At 37.9% G+C, this 10,957-nt stretch overlaps 1 long non-coding RNA gene across 1 annotated transcript; it reads right to left on the bottom strand.

Annotated features, from left to right (window-relative positions):
* Positions 1–1,306: 1,306 nt before the first annotated feature.
* Positions 1,307–10,191, bottom strand: LOC139122359 (uncharacterized). The gene is made up of 2 exons (XR_011549429.1): positions 10,079–10,191; positions 1,307–2,015 (listed from the first exon to the last, which is right to left on the bottom strand). It is a non-coding gene; the product is annotated as an uncharacterized lncRNA (long non-coding RNA).
* Positions 10,192–10,957: the final 766 nt, after the last annotated feature.

The raw sequence follows: 10,957 nt of genomic DNA, 5'->3' as shown, positions 1-10,957 counted from the left end.
AGTTAACTTCTCTTTGGCCCTAATCATTCTATTTAATATTTATTTTGTCTATTGCAACAATTCACTGTGAGGAAACTGGAATATCATTATCTTAAGACGATGGCACGATACAAATGGTTGAGCAACTCAGCAGTCACTGGAATATTTAAGCTTCCGAAATTTCAAATTTCTTGTCTAAAGTGTAGTTTACCAACATCAACATTTATATGAGCAACAAATATCTCTAATTACCTGAGCTGCTCACATTCTATTCTATTACCCTGGTAAACAATAAAGATGTCGTTTGTTGAGAACAAACTAAATACCTTGGTGACTGTGAAAATATATTTGGCTGTTTTTTTTCCTCCCTGGCAGCCTGCATGTATGTATGTATGTATGTATGTATGTATGTATGTATGTATGTATGTATGTATGTATGTATGTATGTATGTATGTATGTATGTATGTATGTATGTATGTATGTATGTATGTATGTATGTATGTATGTATGTATGTATGTATGTATGTATGTATGTATGTATGTATGTATGTATGTATGTATGTATGTATGTATGTATGTATGTGTGTATGTGTGTGTGTGTGTGTGTGTGTGTGTATGTATGTATGTATGTATGTATGTATGTATGTATGTATGTATGTATGTATGTATGTATGTATGTATGTATGTATGTATCGGTCGTTGTTTGACCTCGCTAGTTGCTTCATAGGAAAGGTGTAACGCGTTTCTTAAATTTACTTACGTCCATCTTCTTTCTGAAAAAATACAGCAACCTCAGAATATCTCCGTCCGACATTCCTTAGTTAACACACAGGCAACCTTAATGGCATTTGCTTGTGTGAGGGCGTGAGCGATAGTATTCTCACACTTCTGGCTTGAGCATTAAATACAGGGCTGTGACATGGGTCCCATTTCAAGCTTACGTCAACACGAGTTGCAACATGCCTACATTAAAGACAATGTAACTTCGTACGTAAAGCATACATACACACACACATACATACATACATACATACATACATACATACATACATACATACATACATACATACATACATACATACATACATACATACATACATACATACAGACAGACAGACAGACAGACAGACAGACAGACAGACAGACAGACACTGACAGACAGACAGACAGACAGACAGACAGACAGACAGACAGACGTACTGACTAATACACTGACAAACAGACAGACAGACAGACAGACAGACAGACAGACAGACAGACAGACAGGCAGACAGACTAAGTCAATGTCACCGACCCAAAGGTTTGATGTAAAGAAGACGACATATATTACTTTTATGAAAGACAAGAGTTTACTTCGATTAACAAGTTCAACGTGAGATCAACAAGTTAAATCGCTCTCCATACATGTAGATGACTCAAACTGACTGGCATCGAAACGGTGCTAGAACAGACGCATGTGACGTTTTCGTGGTAGGTCTCAGTTACTCCTGGCAACGAATCAAATATCAAAATTACCGTCACCGAAATTCATAGAGCACCTGCTATTAATTTTCATTTTGATATCATAGAAACAGTTATCCCTTTGAAGCTCATGAAAATAGTGATTTCTCTGATAGTTTCTTAAAAACTACTTTATAGTCCCTGAGACGTAGACACGCTTCTTCCTTTTCTTCGGCTGCAAAAGTGTCCCGTAGTGCAAGGTCTCCATAGAGGGCGCCTCCGCTTCGCGTTCTTTCCTTTCTGTTTATTGTTCATCGCGAGGATGTCTAGAGCCACATCGACGTTTCCTGTTTCCTCGTCCTGTTCCTCCGCTTCCTCCACCTTTTTGATAGCCTTGGCATTTCTCTGTTCCAGCCACTCTAGAAAGGATTCCCGGAGCCAGCGATGGATGACGCTCCGCTTCCTGTTGACGGCGGGATCTGTACGACCGTCGCCGAACGTGTAGGCTTCACAGAGGACGATATGAGCCCCCACCAGGCAAACGATTGATAATACCGCCGTTGGCGCCATATTACAGGCTCCTTCGAATCGGTACCTGAAGGACAGAAAAATTAAAACAACGCGAAATAACGTTAAGAGTTAGCATTTTACATAATTTGTATTATTGTATTAAACAACGACATATCTGAAAAATCGTCAAATGCAAGCCAAGGCCTATCAGTTTGTTCATTTATGTTAATTGTAACACAAACATAAATAAAGACAAACAAACAAGCAAATAAACAAAATAAACAACAAATAAATAAATAAATAATAATTAATTAAATAGTTAACGTTTGGTGAAAATATTAAGAACAGCTAAAAATTTACATCTTAAAGACAATCAACTCCTGAAGTGGGGTTAGGTTGTAATACCACGATGAACTCTGTAAACCATCGATTGCTGCATTTCAAAAAGAAGGCCATTTATAACCGCAATATTTTGTTAATTGCGAATAAGTCCAAGCACAGACTAGGCGTGCTACCGGCGATAAGGAGATAAAACTTCGGAATTTTCCCTCATGAAACTTTCAAAGTCAGGCATATCCTGCCACCAATCGCCAGGGAAAGAAAAAAAACTCTGTCGGTTAGAATTGAACTGACTGTCGTTCTCAATGTCAACTGTATTTGAAGTGAATATTGTCGATTTTGGCAAAAAACAAGATGGCAAGCCTCTGCGAAGATGACCTATATATGCTCAAATATGCCTGTTTAGGAAACGACGTTCAGCCCCTAGCAACACTAGATATTTCAAAACAGTCCCAACAAAATTATTGGTGCGTGGGTTGAGTTTTCTACTTTAGTTTTCTACCTTAGTTGTTCTGAACATTTCGCAGAGACACATAACATGGTACAGCCAGTCAGTAATTGAAAGCTGACTTTGAGTTCATCATTAAAAAATGATCTCGTCAGAATGGCTCATTGTCGGAAATTGCCATGTTGACTCCGATGAATTATTCACAAAAGCCATTATGGTGAATTACTTCCTGAATGCTTGATTACTTGGATGAATGCAGACACGAAAAGGGCGGTTGGCATAGCCCGATAGGTCCCTAATGGCAAAATTTACTAATTGTGACTCAATACCTGAGAGACTACTCCATAAGTCATGTCCTAATAAAATCCCAATAAAAAGTATATCACATGTCAAGGACAAATTCTTTCTTCTGTGTTTTGAAATTGGTCTCATAATATTCGATGTTGATTTATACCGTATTTTACAGTGTTACTATGAACATGATCTTAAATTTGCTGCCTTTTTTCCCTGTTATATATTGAAGCTTTTATTACTTGTCATTGTGTTAGCCAAGTTGTATAATAATTAATTATATCATATTTGTTTATTTTGAGAACCAAAAAACAAAGGACAAGAAATGGGGTGAGTCAAAATAAAAGGACAAAAAAACCTCCAATAAAAACGGTCTGATTAAACACGTTCTAAAAAGAGTTTTCCAAACGACACGGTTAAAATATTACACAGGCATTAAAAGCTGAAACAATTTGGGGATTATCACTCTTCTTCAACGTCAAGTAAAATTTCGAGCTTAAAGCGCGTTTGTCCAGTTTTGTTATTTTACCGGGCATCGTTAATCATTTTTGGTGAACATAAGCGATAAGCACTAGGTAGGTATAGATGGGTAGATAAATCACGATCGTCATCATCATCATCCTAGGGCGCTCATTCTCAATCTACTTCATTGCATCTTGGATATCTTTTACATACAACTTGATTGAACAAAAGTTCACCTGGTGTGCTTAAGTAGAAGACTTTGTATTCATAATTCACCCGTTACCCGTCAACCAAACGGTTTAATAATTCACGGGATAATGTTAGGATGTTGTTTGGCAATACGTGGAATTGTGTCTTCCTTTCGAATGTATTTCATCACATGTGTCTTATCGCTGACGCTGCCTTCGACTTGGCTTCTTATAAGTGTAACACTGTCTCATCGACTGATTGGAGAAAAGTAGCTTGAAATTCAATACAGTTTCACTCTTTTAGCCAGGGGATACCTGGTTCTAACTGTTGTTATCCTCAACACTCGGTGGCATGCGTGGCGATAGAACCAGTGTCCGAGGCGTGTCATCTTCAGCACGCCCACACACCATGGTTCAGAATGAACACGGTCCATTACACATGGTGATATGCTACTGTCTAATTTCAATGACGTGGGCCCCGTTTGATTGCCAATGTCAGAGTTGGGTGCTATGATTTTGACATCAGCTCAATGCTGCTGATAGCGTATAACAAAACATTAAACATTCGTGAGACGGTAAAGCACGCTGGTGTAGTTGCTTCATGCATGAAAAGAATAAACTTTCTCTCTGACAATTCACGGTGGTGAAGATTTGACCTGATTGGTCCGATAAACTGACTTGTATAGGTTAAAGGGTAAGTGAGCCAATTGAGTATGGATAACCTAATGTAAAAGCGGCAACGAGAACTTTAATTTACTGCAAAACACAAGCAATAGGCTACCAAGGTGGAAAATCACCATCTCATATGATTTGAATAATATTGGAATTGGTGAGTGGATGGACCGATCTGACGTATGGATGGATGGACGTATACATGGAAGTTCTGTCAATTTTTTGTCAATTGATTGACTAGAATATAGTGTAGCGTCATTTCAAAGTGTGAATGCGAATTAAACGCGGGAAATCACTAAGCTCTGAAATTAATTGTCTTGAACATTTTTGTCATAAGGCATTGTTTTCGTGCATCAAATACGCGTGAAGTAATATTTTTGTCGGAAAAAAAAAACTCGACACAAGGTAAATATATTTTACCTACCTGGGAGCATTTCAAAATAATTATCTTCAAACGAATCGATCGAGAAACAAGATATAGAGGGTTTAAGGATCGATTGTGTGGCAGTAAATTGTGTACAGCAAGTTATTGCTTTTACGGATACAGTGAAGCAGAGTTCGATACGAGATGACGAAATTTAAAGACCAAAGATCAACTTTTAATAACTTTAACCGAAAATCTAATAACCGACACGAGTCACTTGGCTTTCTGTTATTGGTCCTAGCGTACCGCGGTATATCGCGAGTCAATTAGTGCATTCTGAAAGAAAAATACATTCGGCCGCGGTGAGCGTCATCAAACGTGTACGGGACTCGGCCTTTCTCTCGCGTGACTCAAACCAGCGATCGACGACGTTTAATTGATCCACTGACGTATCAGTGCTTCCTTAGTACGACATTTTAATAGCTTTTTGAATTAAGCTTACGCTCATCCCAAGTCTGGCAATATCGCAGGGTTAATTGGACTAGAGATAAAGAAGAATGCAATTATAATAAGGCTCAGTTAATGTTATGTCGAGAGTTGCGTTTCACGGGGATAATGTATTCTTAGAATCGACGTTGAAAATAATTGCAATCTGCGTCTGAAGCCCGCCTGTCAGAGACACATCCGGTGACATGCGGAGAAAATTAATGTTCTGCAGTTCTTGTAATACCGTCTCATATTCACGCAGTAGAGAGAAGTTTAGTATACTATCAGGAATCTTTGAAACATTTGCCGCCTTTCTCCGGTAAGACAAAACTAAATGTGACATATCACTTGCATTCAAAAACTTTCTAAGGGAGACTACAGGCAGAATTTTCAAAGAGGTAAATTTTTCGAGGAATGTTTATAAGCTTATCGCTACATCCAAACTTTACAGCATATCGTCTTTTTAGTTTTGACCATGTTATACACTTTGTAGAAGCAACCTTTAGAATATTTCAGAAGGCAAAGTAAACAACTCGCTCCCCTGAATACATACTTTCGGATGTTTGAAGGTCGTGTTCACAGTGAGTCCCCTTCGTTATACCATATTTGCTGAAGGTATTGATCACTTCTGGCCTGTTTCTGAAAATGTTTTCAATGATCAGTACGAATTCCCTTTTTTGACTCAGCATGGAAGTCGACTCTACCCACTGTGGCGTGTCCACCGGCTTGGAAATAATGAGTTGTTTGCGTTTTTTAGAATCATTCGAGTGAGAAAGTGAAACATGTAAGGCTAATGAAAATGGTCCATTTTGTTTTTTACATCGTACGAAAACGTTCCTTCGGTCAGAAACACAGACTAAGAACGGACAGCATTAGTAATGAATGGACCATAATCGTTAGGAGATAGAGCAAAGATTTTGTCTCTATCCATCGAAGTGAAGTTTTCTCTGAGTTTAATGTTCTTTAAAATTGAACATATAAAAGCAAAGAAAGCAAATAATCTCATCAATGTTATCAGTAATAAGTACAGACTACTAACCCGGAAGATAAAATTTTTACGGTAATTTGCGAATTTTTATTACATTTACGGGTCCTTGCTTTATGTGACGTCGCTCTTCAATCAATGACGTGACAAAATGTTAGCACAATTTTTCCAAAAGTGGTTTCGGCCAATCAAGGATTTCAAACGTAGTTTTATACTCTGTTCGACATGTATGTCAATATAGACCAGCTTTGGAGGACAACAGTGACATATTTCAGTCAAGAAAACTGGTAGCAAGGTCGTTGTTGACTTACAGTTGATCTGCGTGTGATCTATTCGAAGGTCCCGTGGCTGTTAATTGCTGAAGTACTGCCTTGCTTATAATTTTATTTCTAAATCTGTTTGTTAACTTGTCGTACATTTCACATTGCGGTCTGAAATAAAAGTGCACTTGACAAAATATCTATCATTCTGATAACAAGGTTGCTCATACTGAAAGCAACCAATGACCAAAATTATGAACGGACATCACTTGATTCTTTACCAAATTAAGAGGTAAAACCTGGACAGGTTAACACTAGGACATATTTATTGGAGCTCAGACACTCCTAAAATCCATAAATGCTGGTTTTTGAATTCGAAATTGACATATTGAGACCAGATTGAAAATTACAGGGCTTCAGTTTTGCACATTTAGGGTTTATTTGAGTTTCAATAGGCGGCGAGTCAAAACATACACCTCTGACGTAAAGCAGTCGTCTGCATGTTTTGACGTCCAAGTTTTATTTTAGATTACAAACACTGTACAAATATAGCATCTATAGAAGAGGTCACACGAAATCATTAACGACGGAATAGTACATATCTGATTGGGCAGTTTCGTAAAGCGCTTTGAGAGAGAACTCGAGATAGTGGTGTTGATGATGATCATGACGACGACTACGATGGTGGTGATGATGATGATGGTGGTGCTGGTGATGAAGATGTTTTTGTTGTTGTTGTTTTTGATAATGTTGGTGGTGGTGGTGGTGGTGATAGTGATGGTGATAATAATGATGATTATGTTTATGTTGATGATGTTGATATCCATGGTAATGATAATGATGATGATAATGTCAATAATGTTGGTGATGATTGTATTGATGATAATGATATTGATGATAATGATGATGATGTTGTTGTTGTTATTGTTGTTGTTGCTTTTGTTGTTGTTGTTGTTGTTGTTGTTGATGATGATGATGATGATGATGATGATGATGATGATGATGATGATGATGATGAATTATGCTGATGATGACGACGACGACGATGTCGATGATGATGACGATAATAGTAATGAAAATTGTGTAGACGACGATTTTGATAATATTAATGACAATGATGATAATGATGTTGTTGTTGGTGTTATTGTTGTTGTTGCTTTTGACGATGATGATGATGATGATGATGATGATGATGATGATGATGATGATGACTACGACGACGGTGAAGATGTCGACGACGACGACGATAATAGTGATGACAGTTGTGTAGACGAGACGATTGTGATAATATTAATGACAATAATGACGACAGTAAGGAGCTGATAAAACGGACAAAACCATATACATGTATACAAAAGAACGTGACACTATACCAAAAATTGCTTGTACAGATACCAATACCATCGGTAACTTATCTAAATTGTATACGAAAAAATGGAAACGATCAGACACGATCTTAAGACAGGTCAAGATGAAAGGTCCGTAGCTTAAACTTTCAGTTTAGTTTCTAATAGCCTACACTGTCCATAAAAAATGTCTTCTTTCATTCGGCGATCACGTGAAAACGCTAAGCCTTCAACCTTTTAATACAGAAATATATGTGACACCGTGTGATTTCTGCTATTAAAGTTTGGCAGTGGAATGTTATTCCAGACTAAACTGGATTTGTCCAGTTGCATGTTGTATGCAATTTGTTGTGTTCACCTGGTTATATCCGTCGTTTTCCACCATATTTAGGAAGAAAAATATGAAAAGGCATTTGGGAGCATTATAACAAAAGCTTTATAGACGCATAGATTTCTGTCTTTCTAAGTAATCAGGATAATCTTTAAGTGCAAGGAGCTTAACTGAGTCGTGTTCAGTGGGTTTTTTAAATCGGATTTTGCATAATCTCAGCCGGATGTCAGCCCATGATCGATTAAAATTACTATTTTCCAAGGGCATTGAAAATTATCTTAAGTGAAATCTTTTTTCCCGATTGACGTCACTATATCCAAAATATAGTTATACATGATCTTTTCAATGGCTTTACACGGTACTTATTATACCCAAGCTGGACTTATGCCTGCAAAGTGTGCAAACATAAACTCCATGTGTCGCTTTCTTTTCCAGCAATTGGCAAATAAAGAAGAAGATAGATAGCCTCGCTCCTCATGCCCTTTTGTGCGCACTTATCGGGAGCTGTCGCGAATATTTGTGTCAAGTCGACTACAAACCGACCAGCAGGGAGGAAAGGCGCTTGCTATGAAAAGGAATAAAATGCGGCCGGTTTTAGTCAGTTTTATGCTACTGTACACTTGTTGCATTTTTATCCCCCTATCGTGAGGTGGTTCGTAATGTGACAAGTCGTTCATGCCCTACTTTAATTAGTCTCGTCCTTTCTGTTGTGAATTCTAACATCTAAATTATCATAAATGTTACCCTTTGAGTTCTTCGATGACACAAACGCAGCCGATCACGGGAAACATTTGAAATGAGCCGTAGGAAGTTCACCAGGCTACACGGCGAGATTAAGCGATCGGATGTGGGTACTGATTGACTGTCACACCGCGTATCATTCTCTAAAACGGTGATTCAGAAATGTGGAAGCGGTCAATGTTATGATGCATATTATTGGCGAGATTAAACGAAGAGCAAAAAGTTTCACAGAATTTTAAATTCCATGGAAACAAAGACTCCCACAGAGTAAATTTCAGGGGTACTCACACATCGAAAAATGTACCTCCCACAGAATAGTTTTAGAAAAGAAAGATTATTCACAAACTCCAGAAAGCAAGGATTGAGTATCGTTTTATACGAAAGTGAGAGACAAGTAACCCCTTTAGAATTGAAGTTACTCCAATAAGGTCGTCTAGTCACTGTTTCCAACCGAGACAAGTCGAGCATGAAGTTGACATGTGTACATTGCCGCTATCGTCATCAATGGTGAATGATTTACTTTTAAAAGTTTTATCATATGTAAATTCTGTCAAAAAAGAAACAAAATATTGAATACGAGCGAAAGAAGTGTAAACGTCGTTCATATAATCGCATTTTCTGGTGCAATGAATAAAACGTCAGTCGCCAAAATTTATACCATGAACTCATAAAAAATGTAGGATAAGTCACTGCCATAATACGCATATAATAGATCATGCTTTATTCCTCTGTCGGAAAGTGTAAATAAAATAAGGCAAATAGTGATTTTCTGACAAAAATTAAACTTTTGATCTGTAGTTACAGGGACTATTAATAAATTAGGAATACATGAGCCTTCGATGTAGAAAAGCAGATTAACACCAAGTTTTACCATGATGTACTTTGCTTAAAGAAAAAAATTATAGTGCGATGGCACACGATGACCGGTCAAGCTCGCAATTTGCCGAACACGTATCTGGTTACTGCTTAATCGCAAACCCGATTATACAGTCTCGCTGATTTATTTAACTGATACAGGAGGTTGATATTTTTGACGGAGGCAATATAGAGATTAGAAAAAGGAAGCGATTTTTTCGCTTTAGAGGAAGAAAACAAATATCAAACTGTTTGCAGTCGCGACAAGTACCACAGTAAGGGATTCTCACGAGGTAAAGTTTCTTACAGCAGATCGATTGTATATAACTGTATGTTGAATGCACATCAGAAAAGTTAACTCACCAGTTTGGTTATCTTACCTTCTGTTAAAACTCTACCGGTGAACGAATAACTCGCTGTATATCTTGCCACCTTGGATTCAGATTCATTGACAGGGTTGGTTCGCTGTCTGTTGCGGAGTGGCGCGTCAGCCACGCTGCAACTTATATTCAAATGATCTTACTCATGCGTGGGAGGTTAGAAATTCACCTTTAATGAAGCAATATGTGGGAGGGTTTCTTGCCGTCGAAGCAAACATTAAATACGAGTCACAAAAGCCTGTGTCGTTTTTTACGCCCCGTGATTGCACAACCGACACGTTTTACAATGGGAGTTTTGAAAATATAGTTTCTGCCACAAAAAGGGGTTGTGATTAGACGTAAAGAATGAGTAACTTACAAAGACTGTACCGATACATTTGAGTAGCTGAACACTGCATCTATCCACCCATTTTTTCATTCGTCCACCCTTCAATACTTCCAATTATCAATTGATTCATCGAGCCATATAGATCCATCGATCCGTTGATCCATCGATCCGTCTATCTATAGCTACTTATCTATCTATATCTAATCCTTTCTGCAATATTAGATCCTTAAACGCACTTGACGTTGACTACGCTTATTGAAGCCAGTTGCTGAACTACTTATACATAAACAATTTCTTTATTTCTTATATTTCATGCTTATGAGTGTGAGTGTATATAAGGTATAGATATTAAGGGGCCGTGGATAATTAAAGGAAGCGCCCGGTGAACGAAACCAAGTGCGTTTGGCCTCAACCCCCTCCCCTCCTAAACTAAAGTTTGGAGGTACGAAAATCCAACCTAGCCTCATTCTGTATCATACCTACAATCGGTAATTACATGGCTATGAATATACGGTGTTTTCAATCGGGTTCGAACCCACAACATACAGCAT

Source organism: Ptychodera flava, chromosome 22, assembly GCF_041260155.1.
Source record: "Ptychodera flava strain L36383 chromosome 22, AS_Pfla_20210202, whole genome shotgun sequence".
In the NCBI taxonomy this organism is placed as follows: Eukaryota; Metazoa; Hemichordata; class Enteropneusta; family Ptychoderidae; genus Ptychodera; species Ptychodera flava.
Note: the sequence above shows the minus strand (reverse complement) of the source record. Positions and strands in the feature narration are given on the sequence as shown.